The following is a 19,462-nucleotide window of genomic DNA, read 5'->3' as shown; positions in this document are numbered from 1 at the left end:
AATTCAAAGCAAATAATTTTCTTCAACTTATGAAAGTTATGTTATGGAAGGCTTCTACTCTATATTGATAGAGGAGTTAATATCATTAATATCTGAAACTGATATAATCATTTAATTTTAAAAATTCAATGAATCAATCAATAAGCATTTATTAAGCTTTTCCTATATGCCTGGCACATAAAATTCAAAATTAAGAAATTATGAATTCCAATGGTCTTGTGATGGACAAACCATCTTTTTTTTCATAATATCACCTTTTTTGGATGGTTCTTATTATTTTGGTTTTTTCTCAATCTCTTTCACTTGATTTTTAAAATCTTTTTTGAATTCTCCAATAAATTCTTTCTCAGCAGGTAGCCATTTAACACTATTCTCTAGGATAGAGTGGCTTTTTTTTTTTTAAACTTCACTGTCTTCTTCTGAAGTTAAACTCTGGTCTTCCTATTCCTATAATAAGTTTCTGTGGTTGGGTTCTTTCTTCTTTGTTTATTCATTTTTTAATGAGAATTATTAGTATAAGCACCTCTAATCCTGGGATGGTGGAGGGTATTATAGCTCTAGCTTCACTTCAGCTCTCCACTCTGACCTGGAACCCCAAACCAAAAGCTCCACTCTACTGCAAGTGCCCACAGCCAGCAGTATCCCTGCTCTACTGTTTCCATTCACTGGGTGTTCTGGTTCCTTCTCACCCAAAGCTGCATCTCAGCCACACAGTTGATCCTGGTATTCCTAAACAGCAGAGGATGCCTCAGTATTCCTGGACTCAGATCCCTGATTCTGCATGCTGTCTAGTAATTGAAAGTTCTTGTCCTTCCAACTGAGGCTCTAGCCAAAACCAGCTACCTCCAGGATTCCCTACTTGCTGTTTCTGTGGAGCTAACTTAGAGGTGTTTGCACTTCAACTGGTTTAATACCATCCTGGGATCTTCCTTCAGGTCTAAGATTGTCCCAAGAAGACCACCATTTTGCCTCAAGTATTCTTTGTTTTTCAGCAGTCTAAATTCACCTTGAGGTGCAAATTTATTCTGTTTGGGGGCAATCTGAAGAACCTGAATTTTTTTTTTTTTACCTATTCTACTATCTTCCCAGAATCTTCCCCTGTAATAGATGTTTAATAATTTCTCCCTGATTGATTGAATGGCAGATGATGGTAAAATTTCTGCACATGAAAACAAATATCTGAGTGAAAATCTTTAAAGACAGTCCTATCTTGCTTCCTTCTTTATTCCTCCATCAAACATTGATTTGTTTATGTAATCCTTTGGGGATATATAGTGTAAATATTCCTGAATATTATATGTCCTTTTCTGCTACTTTAGACTTTTACTAATCTCAAACTAATTTAGGCATTCATTTTTGATAGGTAAAAGAAAACCAAACAAAAGAGTACATAGGTCAGAAATCAATGGAAACTAGGCAAGAAATCAGATGTATGAAATTATTATTTTTGTCTTCACACCTCAATTTTGCAGAAAGAAAAAGAAGAAAGTAGGAAATAATTCAATTGCATTTTATGTAGAAAGAGAAAATTTGCATCTATGCAATTATATCAAAGAATTGAATGATGTAATGAGGCAGAGAAAATTGATTTCACTGTCAAAGACTTCTCTGAAATCATAGTAGAAATATGAATCTGTACTTCCATTTTAACTTTAAAATGGATTTGGTCTTTCTCATTCTTTCCTCATGCCATCTCCCAATTTAAAAACTACTAATGTTGTGCCATTGCCTACATAATAAAATCCAATTTGTTCACCCTGAAATTCAATACTTAAAGACCAGAGCTGCCTTCATACATCTTGTCTCCATCTCTGATCCAAATAGGCCACTTTCTTTATAATACCTAATATATGCCATGCCTATTTGTGGCTTCAGTACTTTATTCCTGCTATAACTTCCAGTGTTTAATTTTTTTTCCCCTCATTCCTCTGCTTATCCCAATTCTTTTATTCTTCTTATTCAAGGTAATTCCCATTTGGCTCACCAAATATGTTCTCCTCTTTTTCTAGTCCACAATTATATTTTCTTTTTAAGATATGATATAAAACTTATTGTATATATTATCCCTTGGGACATTTATTGATTTACTACCTAACATTCCTTTTTTTAAAATCTTTTTCATGTCTACCTGTCTTTTTTTCTCAGCTACATTAACTCCTAGGGAACAGGAGTCATATCATAATAATAATAACTGATTTTTATACATTGCTTCAAGGTCTGCAAAGTAACTTTAAATACATTATTGCACTTGATTCTCATGCAACAGTCTTGGGTTTAGTTCTATAGGATCACTGTATGGATCTTCCCCTTCTCCTCCTGCAATCAATCAAAAACTACATAAGATTTTATTAAGTAAGTACTATGCTGCTTAGCTGGCATATTCGTTTAATGTTAGTAAACAGTTTAACTTTCTGTAAAAGACTGATTGTAAAGCTTCTCAGTAGAAAAATGGCCTATTGGTATATAACAAATGAAAATCTCAACAGCCAAGAGTTTCTGGGTAATTAATAACTAACTTATGAATTAGATTAACTAATAACCAATAAATTGATAATTATTAGTCTATACCAATCACCAAAGACCAAATCATGGAACTCCCTAAATGTTTAAATACCTTTAGAAAAGGGGTACTCCTGAAAGGTGAAAAATCAGCCCTGATTAGTGAACAATAATGAGGGGGTAAACATAATAATGATCTGAGAACATGGCTTACTCATGAGATAAAGCTGCTTCCTGTAATCTGGGCAAAGGAATCCATCTCTATCCAGATTGCTCTGATTGGCATTCTCTTTCATAAATTGTGTTCTCCCAGACTACATTGGAGGAATACCAGGGCATGAGTTTACCTAGGCATGAATTTACCTAGATTAGATTCTGTTTATAGTATAAATAAATATGTCTCCTACTTGAGTGGAATTCTTGACAAAATCATAGAGATTATTGACGATTAGACCAATTTCATCTATCATCCTTATTCTTCAAAGACTGGTTGAATGATTTACAGGAACTGATCCCTGAATGAGGAAATAGAGAAGAAAAAAAAAAAAAAACCTTCAATTCTAATTTAATAATTGGGTATTGGCATAATAGAAAAATAATCACTTCTCCCAGATGTGGAATAAGACATGGCCAATATGTTAAATCATTTTGTTTGATAATAACTGTTTATTATGGGACAAGGTTCTGGAGAAACATCATCATAAACACTTGCTATTCTTGTTACTGGAGAGGTTGAGACTGTAGATAATTTGAGCTCAGCCATTCTAAGCTTCAGTGTAATAAAAATAACCATATATTTACAAGACAAAATGAACTCCCAAGTTGGGGGAATGCAAGAGGCTTTTTAAGGAGGGGCTAAATGGCCCAGGTTAGAAATAGAGCAAAGCCCTGATCAACAATATATTTTAAAAATCTGCGAATGGTCAAAAGAGAGAAAGGAATGGAGGGAAGGAAGAGAACAAAGGGATCATTGTGGGGGGGGGGTGCCTTTGAAAAGTGAAAGCAACATAAAAAAAGAGAAAGAGCATCAGTAAAGCATTGAACATGAAATAAACTGCTTGAGGTTTAATGCATGATCTTAGTACTATTTATTGTAGCTAGTCCAGGACCTTTATTGTTTACTTACTGGTTCTCAATTATATTCTATAGTATTTAACTGATGTAAAATAAGAAACTTCCTCTGAATTGGTGAGATGTTGGACAGCATTTCAGAACATAGATCCAAATCCTCTAGCAACAACAACAGAATATCTCAAGTTCAGACATGAAAAGAAAGGAAAGTTTAACAGAAAAATTAACAGGAATAAAATAGAGGGCAGGATTCTGATATTTCTTCTAAGAGTTTAAATTATCAAGCCCAGAAAAAAATTGCATTTCTTTCATCATTCACCATGACCCATTTCAATCACTATGACTGAGTTAGTAGACAGAGGTATCAAATGAAAATTAATGAATCAAAATAGTGGGAAAGATGATTATGAGATGAATTAAGTTTCTTTTCAACCAAATAGTCATTTACATTTGGGCTATCCTATCAAATTATTACTCGTACTGTTTAGACTTTTAATTCATTTCAGAAAATGTTTTATAAATACATATTGTGTGCATAGCACTATGCTGGTGTAAGAGATTCAAAAAACAAAATGGTCCTGCCTCTCTAGGAATTTATATTTATATTATATTCAAATTACATATATAAATGCAATTTATGTATAGAGTAGGGGAAAAAGGCATGGTTCAGAGAGACAGAAAGACAGAGAGAGTAAAACTGAGAAAGAGCAAGATAAAAAGAGACAGAAACAGAGAGAGCAAAAATAGAAAGTGAGAGAGACAAAGACAAAGACTGAGATAGAAAGCATGAGAAAGATAGCAGACAGATGCATATATAGCCACAGAGAGAGAGAGAGAGAGAGAGAGAGAGAGAGAGAGAGAGAGAGAGAGAGAGAGAGAGAGAGAGAGAGAGAGAGAGACATTAAGGAGACAGGAAGCAGTAACTAAGTAAGGATATTAGTGAAGACCTCCTCTAAGAGTTCCTAAAGCATATTTCAAAGAAAAATAGTTATTATAAAAGATTGAGAAGTGAAAGGAGGCATCCCACATACTAAGGACCGACTGGGAAAGTTAGAGGACTGGAAATGAAATGTCATGTTTAATAAGCAGCTAATAGGTTTCTCTGAGTGAAACAGATTTTTGAACCTATATTATTCTGCTACCATGGAAGTTGTCTCCAAAGATATATCACCTGCCATTGGGATTATCTCTTCAGAATATTTTTTTTTAAACTGCAAAAATGAATCGTTTATAAAGGAACATAATGACTTTTGTTTTTGTTTTTGTTTTTGTTTTTGTTTTTGCTCTTTTCAGGGCCCAAGTTAACATCATATGGTAATGGCACTTATGGTATGATTGTAGGTGTGTGTGCACCTGGCATCCCTATTTGGATTTTCTGATTCACCAATATATATACATATATATATATAATTTTAAAAATTAAAAAAACAATACTCTACATTCTCATTGCTTTAGTCAATCAAGTCTTTGAAACCATTTCTCAATCAAGCAAGACCCTTAAGTCTTCTGTTCACCATTACCTTGTGGAGATACAATGTGTTCCCTCTGTTAGATATAGGAAAACATTTCAGTTAAATTAAGGGAAAAATAAATTACTGTCAAAGGAATACCTTTAATCCATAGGAAGCCAATCAAAAGAACTAGAGAGAGGAACTCTAAAGATTATTTTTAATCTTAATATATTCTTAAATAAATATATTATACATGTACTTCTTAATTGCTCAATTGTGACTTGCTTTCTTTGGTAACATCCAGAGCTTTCAAAGTAGAGTCTGGTTCCTGAAAATATAATATTTTATGTGACTGATTACAATTCCAGAGCATTACAGACATTTCTTCTGCTCAGAAATCTCACTATCATAATATGACATTAATATATTCTATCACTCTAAAGGACTATTTCTGTAAGGATGAAGTCAATCACCCCTTTTAAAAAAAGTTGCCATATATAAGAACCTCTCAAGAACAAGTTGTAAATTGACCTAAATAGCCTGTGTCTCCACTTTGAATGTATACCAGTTCTTAGATTTGTGTTAGCTAAAATGAGGGAAAATGGGGGAAAGAGGAGAACAAGAGAAAAAGAGAAAGAGACAGAGATTTATAAGGTCAATCTTGAAATAAAAAGAAAAATTTTACCTCTGTAGCTGAAGTCTGTTTTATTTGAAGATTTTTTTCTTAGCTGCTTATTTCACCAAAATAGCATACAGCCATTTGCATGTTATTATAGTTGAGTAGTATGCATGTGTATGTGCCAGATGAAAAAGGACAAATGCAAACAAAATCATCTGTCCCAAGCAAAATTACATTTCAATTATAAATAACATAAATGGATTAACTTTAGTTCTTCCCTGTACAATCTCTAAGAGCAGCCTTATCACCAAATACACTTAGTAAAAATTATTTTGTCAGAGAATTGTATTGCAAATGATGGAGAACTGTGCTCAGGCTTCAAACTTTAATGCTACATCTCAAGACAAAGGTCATTTTTAGATACTTTTACCAAATTCAGCTTTAAGAGAAACAAACAAACAAAAAAAAAAAAAGTATGCAATCCAATTAAAGATTAGAATGATTGAAGCATATACTTTAAAGGCTCCTGTGAAGCAGTATTAATGAAAAGAGAGGAATCAGCATATTCCTTCCATTTATTTCCTAAGAAGGATTAGAGAACATAAAGTGGCTGCATCATTTGAAAGTCGTTCAGATCCTTAGAAAATGTATGAATCACACAATTTAATTTACAAAGTCTGAAAATGCTGTCATTCTTTTACTTTATGTTGGATAATCCTATTTCTAGATACATAGAACTGCTTACAGTACATTTTGATTTAAGAATTCAAAAAAGTAAAGAAATATAGGTGACATCAGTAGACTCATTCATTTTTCTAATTAAATTATCTATAATCATTATTTTTAGTAGAAGGCCAGAGATGGGGTTGATAGAGATGGGCAGTGATAACTGAGAATAACAATGATTAACTTTCATTCCAAAGGTTCCAGAATGTAGCTATATGAATATTAGCAGGTTTCACCTTACCTCCTATGCCTAACCATTATGACCAAAAGAATTTACACAATCTTAGACTAGTGCTCCTTTTTATTGTTATATCAAAAGATACTTTTAAGACAGGAGAGATACTTTTTTCTTAAACTATGAAATAACAAACACTATAGTTTTCCAAATTTAGATAATTGTGAAAGTAACTAATTAGGAGAGAAGTGAAGCAAATCATTCACTATTACATTGTTTTTATGGTTAATAAATAAGCATTTATTAAGCTACTATGTTAAGTTCTGGGGCCAAAAAAAGAGACCAAAGACAGTCCCTTCCCTCAAGGAATTAAGAATCTTAGGAAGTGGTAACAAGAAAATAAATATTTGTAAGGAAAAAAAAAACCTATATATAAGATGCGTGGAAATAGACTACACTAGAATCCAAAGGAATTGAGAAAGGCTTCCAATCCATGAGATTTAAGTTGGGTTAGGGTATACTTCATATCCTAAATATTGAAAAGGGGCATGTCTTTGAATTTTTTCTGGAGCTATGTGTAATTTATAATTCCTTAGTGTTTCCATGGTCTTTTGTAGACATGCTTCTAACATTTGCTCCTCAGGTGCACATCCCAATATATCATCCATGTAATGCAATAACATTACTTTTGGAAATGTTTTTCTTACTGGAGTAAGAGCAGCAGCAACATACATTTGACACATAGTAGGGCTGTTTTTCATTCCCTGTGGCAAAACTGTCCATTCATATCTTTTATAAGGCTCAGCTAAGTTAACGCTGGGCACTGAAAAGGCAAATCTTTTCATATCCTCCTTATCTAGAGGGATAGAATAGAAATAACCCTTAACGTCTATAACCCACAGAGGCCATTCTCTAGGCAACTGAGTAGGAGATGGAAGTCCAGGTTGAAGAGTTCACATAGTTTCCATCTGTTCATTTACTTTTCTTAAATCAGTCAACATCCTCCATTTTCCAGATTTCTTTTTTACAACAAATACAGGGGAATTCCAAGGACTTAGAGAGGGTTGTAAGTGTCCTTGGTCAAGTTGCTCTTGTACTATATCTAATAAGGACTGAATTTTGTTGCTACCTAAGGGCCACTGTTCTATCCACACTGGTGTATCAGTTTTCCACTGGATAGGAACAGGTGAAAGTATTGGCAGGCCTTCAACAGCAGCCTTGCCTAAAAACTGAAGTACTCATTTTTAACCCTAATTGTTGTAAAATGTCTCATCCCCATAGATTGATGGGGACTTTTTCAACTATAGAAAGAGTGAAAACTCCTATTTTACCTTCAAATGTCCATCTCAAAGGGGTAGCATTAACTTCAGCTGCTATTGATCCTCCTACACCATACATGTAGGTGTCTGCTTTAATCTTTGGCCAATGACTGGGCCAGTTGACACCTCTAATGACTGTGTGATCTGCATCTGTGTCCACCAGTCCTTCTAATGGTATGCCATTTATATAGATAGTAAGCATAGGTCAGTCAGCTGTCACAACTGCTGTCAAGAATATTCCTGGATTTTATTGTTTTGAGTCAGAATCTGGGCGATTATCACCATATTGCTTATTAGGAGTCTGTATCAGTAAACCTGATGCTACTACTTCTCCTAGTTGATAAGTCACACATTGTCTACCTGTATTAGTGAACTGGGACATTATCTACACATTCCCCAGTTTCTCACATCAGTGTATGAATAAATACTGTTTTATAAGTACTCTCAAAGGGTGAAATGGTCAAGTGTACTGTGTCTGGAGGCAAAGGATCCATAGGTTGCAGAGGTACAGATTTCCCCTCTCCAGGAGTATCTCAGTTGTCCCAGATACATACAACTCTATTCTCCCCAATTGTAATCCCTTTATCCCATCAGATTTCTTCCTGGCTGATTGGTCATGTCTGGGTATTGAACTTCTAAAGACTCTCTGTGTATAGCATTGGCATGCCCCAAGTATTTTTTTTTTTTGGCCCTGGGGCTGGGCCACTCATCCCATTTCCCTGAATCAGTCTACATTCTGATGCCCAATGGAAGCCTTTGTTGCATTTTGGACATGGGTTTTGGGCCTTGTGCTCCACCTTTTTTTCTCACTCTGTCTCTATGCCATCATTGAGCTTTCAGATGCCCTACTTTATCACATTGAAAGCATTGACTAGTCTCTCTGGAAGTTCCTTGCCAAAAGGGACCCTATCTTCTCATTTTCGGATCTTGGGAAGTCTGAATCATAGCCTGGCTATAAAAGGCATTTGTGCCCACTGTGGCACAGTGTCTTATGATCTCCTCTGAAGGAGCATCCTTGTGTATTCCTCGTATAATTCTTCCACAAACCTCATTAGCATTTTCTTTAGCAATTTGCCTTATCACAATTTCTGTTGCTGCATTTTCACTAATAGTTCATATGACAGCTGTCTGCAGACATCCCAAATCAGCAAAAGGTTCATTTGGACCTTTTTCTATTGTGGTGAACGCTTCTCCTCTATCTTGTTTACCTGGGATAAAACCCCATGGTTTTATAGCAGCAGCAGCAATTTGCTCATATGCTGCTATGTGGTAATTAATCTGTGCTTAAGTGTCTGCATAAGAAACTACACTTGTTAGTTGGTCACAAGTGATTGGAGTATTAACTCCACTTTGCCTATTTCATTGGGCTTTTATCCTACAGAGTTCACTATATTCAAAAAGCCACAAGTTTTATCCAGGTTCTAAGCATATCCTTGATATAGATTTCCAGTCACTAAAATTTTATAAGCCAAATTCTGTAATAACATCTTAACTTAAGATGATGTAGCCCCATAAAGAATACAAGTCTTCTTCAGATCTTTGAGGATTTCTAGATTAAAAGGAGTGTATCTTCTCCCTTCTTGACCTGAAAAGTTAAGCTGTTCAATCATAGGATACATTTCTATTCTCAAATCAGATGTATTCTGCCCTTCCTCTTTGGCTTTAAGTAATGCCTTTTGTAATGGAGTCATAGAAGGGTGTGGTTGCTGGGGGAGAAGTGCTGGTGATATCACTACTCCTATGACTCCTACTCCTCCCTCCACCCAACAAGGTGAAGTTGATGGAAGAGGGTCAAGAGCCTGCTTGGATGTAGGCTGAGGTGAAACTGGTCTGTGACATTGAGAATCACCATGCCCTTCAAGTTTTCTTTAACTCCCCATGCCTTTTGAAGATATTTTCATTACCCTCTCTCTTCCTCTATATCCACAGCCTTCCTTGCTTGACTGTTCTCCTTAGATCTTTTCTTTTTTTCTAGAACTTGTGGGATTCTTTAAGGCCAATTGTATTATGTTGTATATATAGAATATTTCCTTAGAAACTGAATGAGGACCTTTATCATTATAATATTCACATAGTTGATCTCTTACTAGTTTCCAATTATCTGCCTTTATTTCTTCTTTCTTGAAAGATCAAGGGGACATACATTCTAATGTATCCAAGAGTCCACCAATCTACTCCCAAGTTCTAAGCAAACCTTGCCTCTTTACTAGTCTAAGTATGCTTTCTATAGAACTCTTTTAGGGTGGGGGTGGGATGGGGGTGGGAGGGTGGGAGAATCTTTTCCTAATATATGCCCTATTTCAGCTAGAAAAAGATAGTTACTAGTTTGTTCCTTAACAAAGTAAAATTCTCTGTCTATTTTAATACTTACCCTATTTCCTTGTCACAGGGAGTTCTTCACTGAAATTAGGGTCCTTGATCCACATTGGGTGCCAAATATAAATCCAGAATAGCTCCCTGGAGAGCCTCAGGATCAGCCAGATCAGGATCAATTAAAGTTCTTGGTCTTTAGAGAAAGAAGTGAAGGAGGCAGGCAAGCTGCCACAAGTCTTACCAAAGAAATATCATGGATTCTGGAGTCTGGAGTCTCCAAGCTCTCTTCTCTTAGTCCTCCCATCAAGTGCTTCTGACCCTTTCCCTCCACTTCCAATCTTTGCCTATGATTATCTCACTACCAAGCATTCAAAAGGTGCCAATGGTGAGGAGAGCCATCATTGTCTCACATTGAATAGGTAGCCTTAAGTTCTCTCTTGTCTGATTCAGAGTTTCAGCCCTTTATATCAATTTTATTCTTCAACTCCAAATCAAGTCTAAGAAAGAGGCAAAATTTTAGTTTGTTGCCTATTGCTATGTGATGTGTAGTAAGTTGTTATGTTCATATGTTTTGTCCTACCCCTTTATGTCCAATTAGAACATTCATATTTGACATTTAGAATCATCTTTTCTTACTACTTTTTTTCAAAAAAATCACTTCATTTGTTTTCTTTTAATTGTTTATTCTAGTTATTCACTCTAGATTCCTCCTGCTCCTACCCTTTAGGCAATGAGATGCTGCAAAGATCTAATCATCTATCTGTACATATAACACTCTTTCTAAGTAACTACTATGTCTAAGTTTAAGGGCCACTCAAATGAATTTACATAAGAGATGCTTATTTTACTATAATTGTAATAAGAGACTAAAGGGGTATCTAACTAGATTAACTAAATAATTACAGCTTCTATTAATTGACTTGTCTATAGTAAAACAAGTTCATATAATAACCATATTCAAATAAAATAGGTATTATAGCCACATAGACCACTGCTCTCAAATCTCTTTCACACTTTTATATAAATTGTTTGCATATCAAAGTATGATCTGTGTACAAGAATCTAATTTTACACACCACTGTATAACTAGTAATTCTCATCTATTTAGTAGTTTAGGATATGTAAATGACTATATTCTCAGAATACTAAGATCATATATACTCGAATCTTATGCTAAGGTATAGGAACAATGAGATTCATTAGGTAAAGAAGAAATTTAAGTTTTATCTTCTCTAATTAAAAAAAATTTTAAGAGGAAGTAATAGAGGCATGAGTTCAGCAAAATTAGAACTTATCCTGGAGATCTAAGTTCCAAGAACGCAAATTGAATCAGCCCATATATAATAGGCTAAAAGCTTCTTTACTTTTGTTTGATTTCAAGTAAGAGTCCCAGTTAAGTTTTGGAACCATCAATAGCAAAAAAAAAAAAAAAAAAAAAAAAAATACACAATTTGTAGGATATTTAAGATGGGAAACATTCTTATTGTAACGGAAGTATCACAATGGGAAAACTGACTCAAGAGGCTCTTATCTTCAGCCTTAACAATGTCATTCTTTCAACTTATTCAGACAAACATGTACTTTGGCAGCTCTCAGACTGTACTCCCCCCTGGGCAGCACATAACATTTTCCTTGAATGGCATATTATTTCCTCATAACACTGCAGACAATCATGCCTGAAATCAAACTTAGAATATCACAGATTACAGTCCCATGAGTTTTTACATCAAGTAACAATTTTCACTAAGCATTCTTAGGACTGGATAGAAATTATTCTCATGTTGTTATGATAAATAAGTTTATCAATATAAAAGAAATCATGCCTTCCAAAAAATTATAAAAGTCTTTTCTTTTCATTTTACTTCTCCAGTTTTAACTTATCATGGTATGAAAGCAATAAACAAGATAATTACAATCTGTAATTTCACAAAGACAAACAGAATAATTTCCTCATACAGAATCCCTCAAAAGAAACCAATAATTATTTTCAGACTAATAAAAAGTCATCTCTTGTTATATATTAACCCCTACAATAATATTTAAGACTGGAATCTGGTAAGACTATTTTGGTTAAAAATGTAACTTAAGGACAGACCATTCCAGATATAACATCATAAATCACAATTAACAATAGTCATTTTAATAAATAAGTTCCTATATGCTTCCCTACTTTCATCAAAGGATATTTACAATGGGAGATGAGGATTCAGTTTTTTAAGTTAAGGAATGCCCAAATTATTTCACAGAGCCAATCCTTCTCAGGCAGACTATTTCAAAAGACCTGACTGGTTTACAAATAAAGAGATTTAAATAAAGACTCTCACATCCTCTTATCCATAAAGCAAGCAAGTATTACTCTTCCCTTTTAAAAACATACCCGATTAAATGCTCCATAGGTTTTAATCTCATCATAATAACCCCTAATGCCTTAACCAATAATGTCATAATTTTTGTAAGTGATAAGCCAAATGATTCTAGATGAAACTTCCTCTTTATTACAGGCAAACTTGGAAGTTTCCAAATTTTTACATTATAGTACTTCAGAATAATTCAAAATATAGTCAGTAGAGCTAAAAAATAATATAGTTTTCAAATATTATTTTCCTTCTTTTAAAACTTCATAATTTAACAACATGAAGTTTAAAAGATAAGCTATTTCATAAAAGCATATCTGCTGAAGTAATTTACCAAAGAAAATTTAGAAACATGATAATAATATTCACAATATCATAGATTTAATTTCATGAAACAAAACAATTTTAATCACATAATACTGAGATATATTTACAAATTATTTTACATAAAAATCATCTTATCACACATAGAGCTTTAATATAGGTAAACAAATTTAGGTGGAATTTAACTTCTTTAATATAAGCTGACTTATAATGTGAGATTATTTTTTATTCTGGCTAGGTATGAAGCTGTCTTTTATCTCTAAATCTCATACCTTTTAGGTTAAGCATTATAGAACTTATATCATATCATCATCAGAACTGAAACTGGTGACTATGTCCAAATAACAAAGCTTAAAAATCTTATCAGATAAAAAAAATGATTCTTTTCTAATGGAATAAAATAATCTTAACAAAATAGCAGATCTTAAACAATTCTTTAATAACTGAGTTAGTAACCAAATTCTATATAACTTAAAAGAGAAGTCATTTATCTGTGCATTACCAATTGTCACAATATAAACATATCATTCATTTTACATTAGTAGTATTTGTAAATACACATAAGGACCTACCAGTTTAGATTCACTGATATTATTATTATTAGGTAAGCTCAAAGAATGCTTATGTAATTTTTGTTTGTTTTTCAATAATATTTTATTTTTCCAAATATATGTAAAGCTAGTTTTCAACATTCATTTTTGTAAAACTTTATGCTCTAAATTTTTCTTCTTCCCTCTCTTAGCTCTCTCCCCAAGAGAGCAAGCAATCTCATTTAGTTTAAATATGTACAATTCTTTTATGCATATTTCTATTTCTGTCATTTTGCAAAAAAAAAAAAAAAAATCAGATCAAAGGAGGAAAAAAAAAACATGAGAAAGAAAAAAACAAGTACATAAATAATAACAACAACAACAAAAAGTGAAAATACTATATTTTGATCCACAGTCAGTCTTCATAGTTTTTTCTCTAAATGCATATAGTATTTTCCATCCCAAGTCTATTGGAATTGTCTGGAGTTACTGGATTGTTGAAAAAAAAATAATCACATACTGTGTACAGTGTTCTCCTGGGTCTGCTCAATTCACTTAGCATCAGTTCATGTAAGTCTCTCCAGGCCTTTCTGAAATCATCTTGCTGATTATTTATTATGCAACAATGATATTCCATTTTATTCATGTACCATAATTTATTCAGCCATTCCCCAACTGATGGGCAATCACTCAGTTTCCAGCTCCTTGCCAGTACAACAAGAGCTGCTATAAACATTTTTTCACATGTGGGTTCATTTCCCTTTTTTATAATCTCTTTGGGATAGAGATCCAGAATTGACACTTAATGGATCAAAAAGTTTTGTGCTTATGTATTATAAGCCATTGTAGTTAAAATTTGTCACTCTAAATTCTAAGTGGAGGATTGATTTTTTTGCCTAGGCAAAAAGCCCTAAAGATTTTAATCTGATGCTGGTTAGACTTGACCTGTCCTTGAGAGTTTTCACAGAACATAGAGTTAACATATTTTTTAAGATAGTTATATAATGAAACACTAAAAATTATAAATAGCTAACATTTACATGGTATTTTATATAAATGCTAAGTACTTTATAAACTAAAACTTCTTAAAAACCATCCTGAAAGATAGGTTTAACCACTGCCAGATGCTTATCTAACCTTAGTTGTTTCAGATTAAAATGTTAAAGTTTCAAAAAAAAAAATTCTTTAAGCTGTGGTAAGAGTATAAATTAAATCTCTCTTCTTTGTAATTTCAATTTCTCAGCTAAAATTAAATCAGTGTACTTAAACCTGAGCATGGAAATATAAGTTTTAAAATATTGATACTCTGCTTAGTTGTCAGTCTGCCACAAAATACCAACCTACAACATTATTTCCCAAATTTAATTATTTCAAAATGTTAGCAGGGTTGATAAGATTTTAAGACTCTGCCTTTCACATGTGAGGACATTCTGAGGATTCCTTGCTATGCTAACTTCAGAGAAAATCATTATCACTATCTTCTGTATTTTTAAAGCCTCAGAAAATCAAAGAAGAGTTTACTTTTCTAACACTGTCTAATAAGATTGAGTTATCACATTAAGATTGGACATTATCTTTATATAAATTATTTTTAAAACAAGAAAAAGTTAGATTACCTGTTTTAAGTTATACAATTAACAAATTTTCTGATATATGTAGTTTTCCAATGCTTTGTCTTAGAGCCAAATAGTAAAATGAAGTCTGATCATAATTATTCTACCAGAATTAATTCAATTACACTTTTTGATCTACATTCCCAAATGAATCATACAGACATTGAAGTAATAATTTCAACTATTTAGTATTATTCTTTGCAAGGCCTATTTATTTCAAGCACTTCTGTAGGGCCTATGATTTTAAGCTTATCCATTGCCAAAAAAGTAAAAGGGCAGTCCCCTGTTTTAAGTTCTTATCTATTCTAATCATCCTAATAGGGGAATACATCTAAGCCCACATTCTGATTTAGCTTCAGGATATTTCAAAGTAAATCAAATCTGGGTTTCTAATTGCAAGTGATAATAGTTAAATTTCAACTTATCTAAGAGCTTCAAAATGGAGAGGCCACTATTATCAATAAACTAATTTTTCAAGATATGGAATGTCATTTTCAGCTTTGTGTAACGTTAAAAATTATTTTTTTCTTGTCAAACCACCCAAATATATACCTTCTTATTTGCCCTAAGGGTGAGAGAGGTTGGAGGCCAGTGTTTTAATTCCGGTTTCCCTTCTTCCTTTTCCTGCTTATTTCAACAAAACCTAGAAGCTTTATTTTTATTTATTTATCATTAATTTATTTTTAACAACTAATCTGTTGAATTATTGCTTAATTAATTGTAATTCTGATATTCTCTAGGATTTAAAACATCTCATTTTGCTGAAGTACAAGTCACAGAGGTGGGGAGTCATGCAGAATGAATTCACAGACTCAGACTATCTGGATACAGATCAAGGGGGCAGAGCTTTATTATGACACTTGGCAAATCAACTTAATATTAACGAGAGCAGAGATGGGACCTTTTGTGGGAAAGAAGCTGAAGCAAGGTACCTGACTATGTTAATTGTGCCCATCAGTGAATCAGTTGATGGTTGTGGCTGTCCCATTTATATATGTCATCTGGGGGAGAAATTGAGCAGATGCTATGGGGAGACTGAATTTTGGTAGTAACATCAGTTACTGTGCCGTATAAATTACCAATATTTCAGTTGCTTTGGATTTTTATCTGCTATGATTAATCTTAAATCTTTCAGTTTATAATAATCAAAAGTTCTGAACTGATGCCAGAATAATTCACCAGCTTTATTTTTCTATGTTTTCACCAAACATTATAGAATCTAATTGCTTACTTTTTTTGTCATCCCTGCCTCAGTTGGGAACTCTCCCTTGTCACATACTAGAAGTTTTTCCAAGGTAGTTTCTTTTGCTACGTTGTGTTTTTTTTTTTTTTTTCTATTATTGCCTTCTATCATATAATTTTTTTAAATCTTAAATATGACCTAGACTTAAATCTTTTAGTTTAATTTTCAATTCAGCTTTTTTGAGATAAGTCTCAAGAACTATTTTTTAGATGTCCCTCCTAAGGTCATGTGGTTCAATTGAATAGCCTGGTTACAGGCATAGTGCTTACTAATTGAGCTTTAGATGTCCCTAGCAGGAATCCCTACTTATTTGTTCAAGATGTCAAAAAATTGGATTTCAGTTTCTTAGCATCAGAGCTGGGTAAGGAAAAACTTGTGGATTATATGAGTGTTTTTATTAGGCATGAAACCTCCTAAGAGGACAAAGAATTTCCCTCATGGACCACCCCTTGGGGGAAAGCTGAAAATGAAAAGATTAAGTGGAGAATACTAAAACTAACCTGTCAGTGGGATAGAAGAGACATGTAGTTCCTTCCATGCCCAGAGGATAAAATTTCTCTTCCATCTGATTCCTGGACTATCCAAATATCTCTTGTAAATTCTAATCCTTTGGTGCTTCCACCTAGAACAAAAGGTTTCTGCCTTTTAGACTCTGTTGGCTTTAATAGTAGGGTGATTAAAAAAAAAAAAAAAATCTCTCAGACTTCTTTAGACCAGAGTTTGCACAGGAAAATTCAGCTTCCTAGCTAAATCTTTAATTCTTAATGCCAGGTCTATTTCAGTTCTTTTTTTTTTTTTTTTTTTTTCCAATCATAATTTATTTGAATTCTTGTCTTCCTGCACCTGGACTGGATCACTGCCATTGCCTTCCATTTGCCTTTTCTCTTCCTTTTCTGGATAATCTGGTAATAGAATAGTCTCCTTTCTCTAATATATAGTATGAACTCTGCCTTTTCCCCAGAGTTCTCAGTTTTGTACAATCATCTTTAGGGCTATCTCAGGTCCATGGCATTCTGTACTTCCATTCATTATGAAATTCTGGCCTATTGCATTAAATTGCCCCAAGATATTTTAGTCAAAATGCTTGGAAACTAGTGTTCTAATGATAGTCTCTGGAGGTGAATAGCCACTTAAACTGAGACTACAGTTCAAACATTCCTTTGAAGATTCATTTCTTTTAAGGAAAAAAAAATTAGGCTGAATTTTAAATATTGAAAAAGCAAACCAGGACAATTTGATGGATTTACTTTATTGTTATATCTCAAGGGATTGACTAAGGCAATAGGAATTGAATGGCTATGGAAGGTAGCAGAAGGGCTCTAATTGGAGAGTGCAGAGTGGTTAGTAGGGGGCCTCACTTGATGGCTTAAAGTCCTTTCAACTGCTAGTATAGAAAGGGGAACTAATTAATTGCCATTGTTGAAATAGCAGAAATAGAGTCAAAGTTCATTCATGGATATGCAAACATGGGAAAAAAGCATTTAATAAATACTAACTGTATTCAGGCCATTCTGTAAGGTTCTGGATATGTGAGAAATTCAAAGATAAGTAAAACTCAACCATTAAGAGTTCATAATCTAGTAAGAGAATAAGAAATATATACAAATTACTATTATACAAAATCCCACATAACTATAATGCATAATTCTATGAGAATTATAAATGTGGGATTATGTTGGTAACTCCAGGTTTTTGGAACATTTTAACGAGAATGGGGAACATCGAAAGGAGAGGGTAAAATAGGGCATCATGGATGGTTATATTAGGTATACTGATGAGTTTCAAGAAGTCAAGCATTAACCAATTATCTCTAATGAATTCATGAACTCAAAACCATCTTCTATTCATAGAAAATAGTTTTATTTTGACACCATTAAGGTGAACAAAGTTCCTTAGTAGAACTCACAATTGAAAATGGGACCCTTTATAAGAAAGTTCTCAAAGCAAGATATGTTTGCCTCAGAAAGTTATGCAAAATAACATCTTGGATTCATATCTATTTGCCTTAATCTGTTGGAAAAGGAAATATCAAACCACTCCAGTATCTTTGCCAAGAAAATCCCATGGACAATATGGCCCATGGGGTCACAAAGAGCTTGATTAAATAATTGAACAACAAGTTTAAATACTGTCTCAGATATTTGCTAGCTGTGTGACTTCTAGCTACATTTTCCTCATTGGGAAAGTGGTATAATGGTACTACCTTTTTTCCATCAAAACTCAGCTCACATACTAATTTTTTTGCATGATATATTTCTTTTTACTGCCAGTTGACAGTGCCTTCTTAATTCAAGCAACCTTGTATTAATATTCCTTTAAATTTCATATGATTATTTTTTTTTCATTTATTCACCAGTGTTATAACCTTAGCTCATGAGTAGGAACTCATCATGATTTTATTTTTATATTCACAGGGCCTAGTATACTGTCTGATAAATAGTAGCTTGTTGATTTATTTATTGATTAAGTGATGAACTTATTTTGAGAAGAGAAATTACATGATTAGGCCTGTTATCAGTCTATTGCCACTGTCTAATGCAAAGGGATGAAACTATGAAAAACTATACTTGAATCAGACAACTGAGCACTTAAGGCTAATTACCTATTTGATATGAGACAATGTCTCTATTAGCATATGTTTGGATAAATGGCTCTTCTCACCACTGGTGCTGGCTCAGTGTTTGGTGTTAAGATAATCTTAGGCAAGGATTAGAGGGTGGGGTGATAAGGCCACAGTCACTTTGCAGCAGGACAAGGAGGGGAGAATTTGGTGACTTTGGACTTGAGAATCCAGTATACATCATTGGCAAGCCTCTTGGCATTTTGTCTGTCTCCTTCCCTTCTCCCCCTAAAGACAAGGACTTTAATTTAGCCTGACTCTGGCTGACTCCAAGGCCTCCAGGGAGCTAGTCTGGACTTTACATTCTGTTGTCCTATGTGGACTAAGGACCCTAATTTCACTGAAGAAGTCCCTGTGACCTGGAAATAGAGTGGGTGTTTTAATAGACAAACAGGGAACTTACTTTGTTAAGGGCTAAACTAGTAACTCTCATTTTCTAGCTCAAATGGGACAGATATTAGGAAAAGATTCTCCCCCACTCCCAACCTGAACCCCACCCCCAAGGAGATCTACAGAAAGCATACTCAGACTGATAAGGAGACAGGGTTTGATTGTAACTTGGGAGCAGATTGATGGACTCATGGATCCATTAGAATACACTTTCC

At 33.7% G+C, this 19,462-nt stretch overlaps 1 long non-coding RNA gene across 1 annotated transcript in view; it reads left to right on the top strand.

Moving 5' to 3' along the window:
• The window catches only part of LOC141564883 (uncharacterized), a 235,703-nt gene that overhangs the window by 8,302 nt on the left and 207,939 nt on the right, over positions 1-19,462 (top strand). Inside the window, exon 2 of the long non-coding RNA XR_012488777.1 lies at positions 15,735-15,922. This is a non-coding gene — a long non-coding RNA (uncharacterized LOC141564883). The remainder of the gene's footprint in view (positions 1-15,734; positions 15,923-19,462) is intronic.

Source organism: Sminthopsis crassicaudata, chromosome 3, assembly GCF_048593235.1.
Source record: "Sminthopsis crassicaudata isolate SCR6 chromosome 3, ASM4859323v1, whole genome shotgun sequence".
In the NCBI taxonomy this organism is placed as follows: Eukaryota; Metazoa; Chordata; class Mammalia; order Dasyuromorphia; family Dasyuridae; genus Sminthopsis; species Sminthopsis crassicaudata.
The sequence above is the reverse complement of the archived record's forward strand: the minus strand, read 5'-3'. Positions and strand labels throughout refer to the sequence as shown.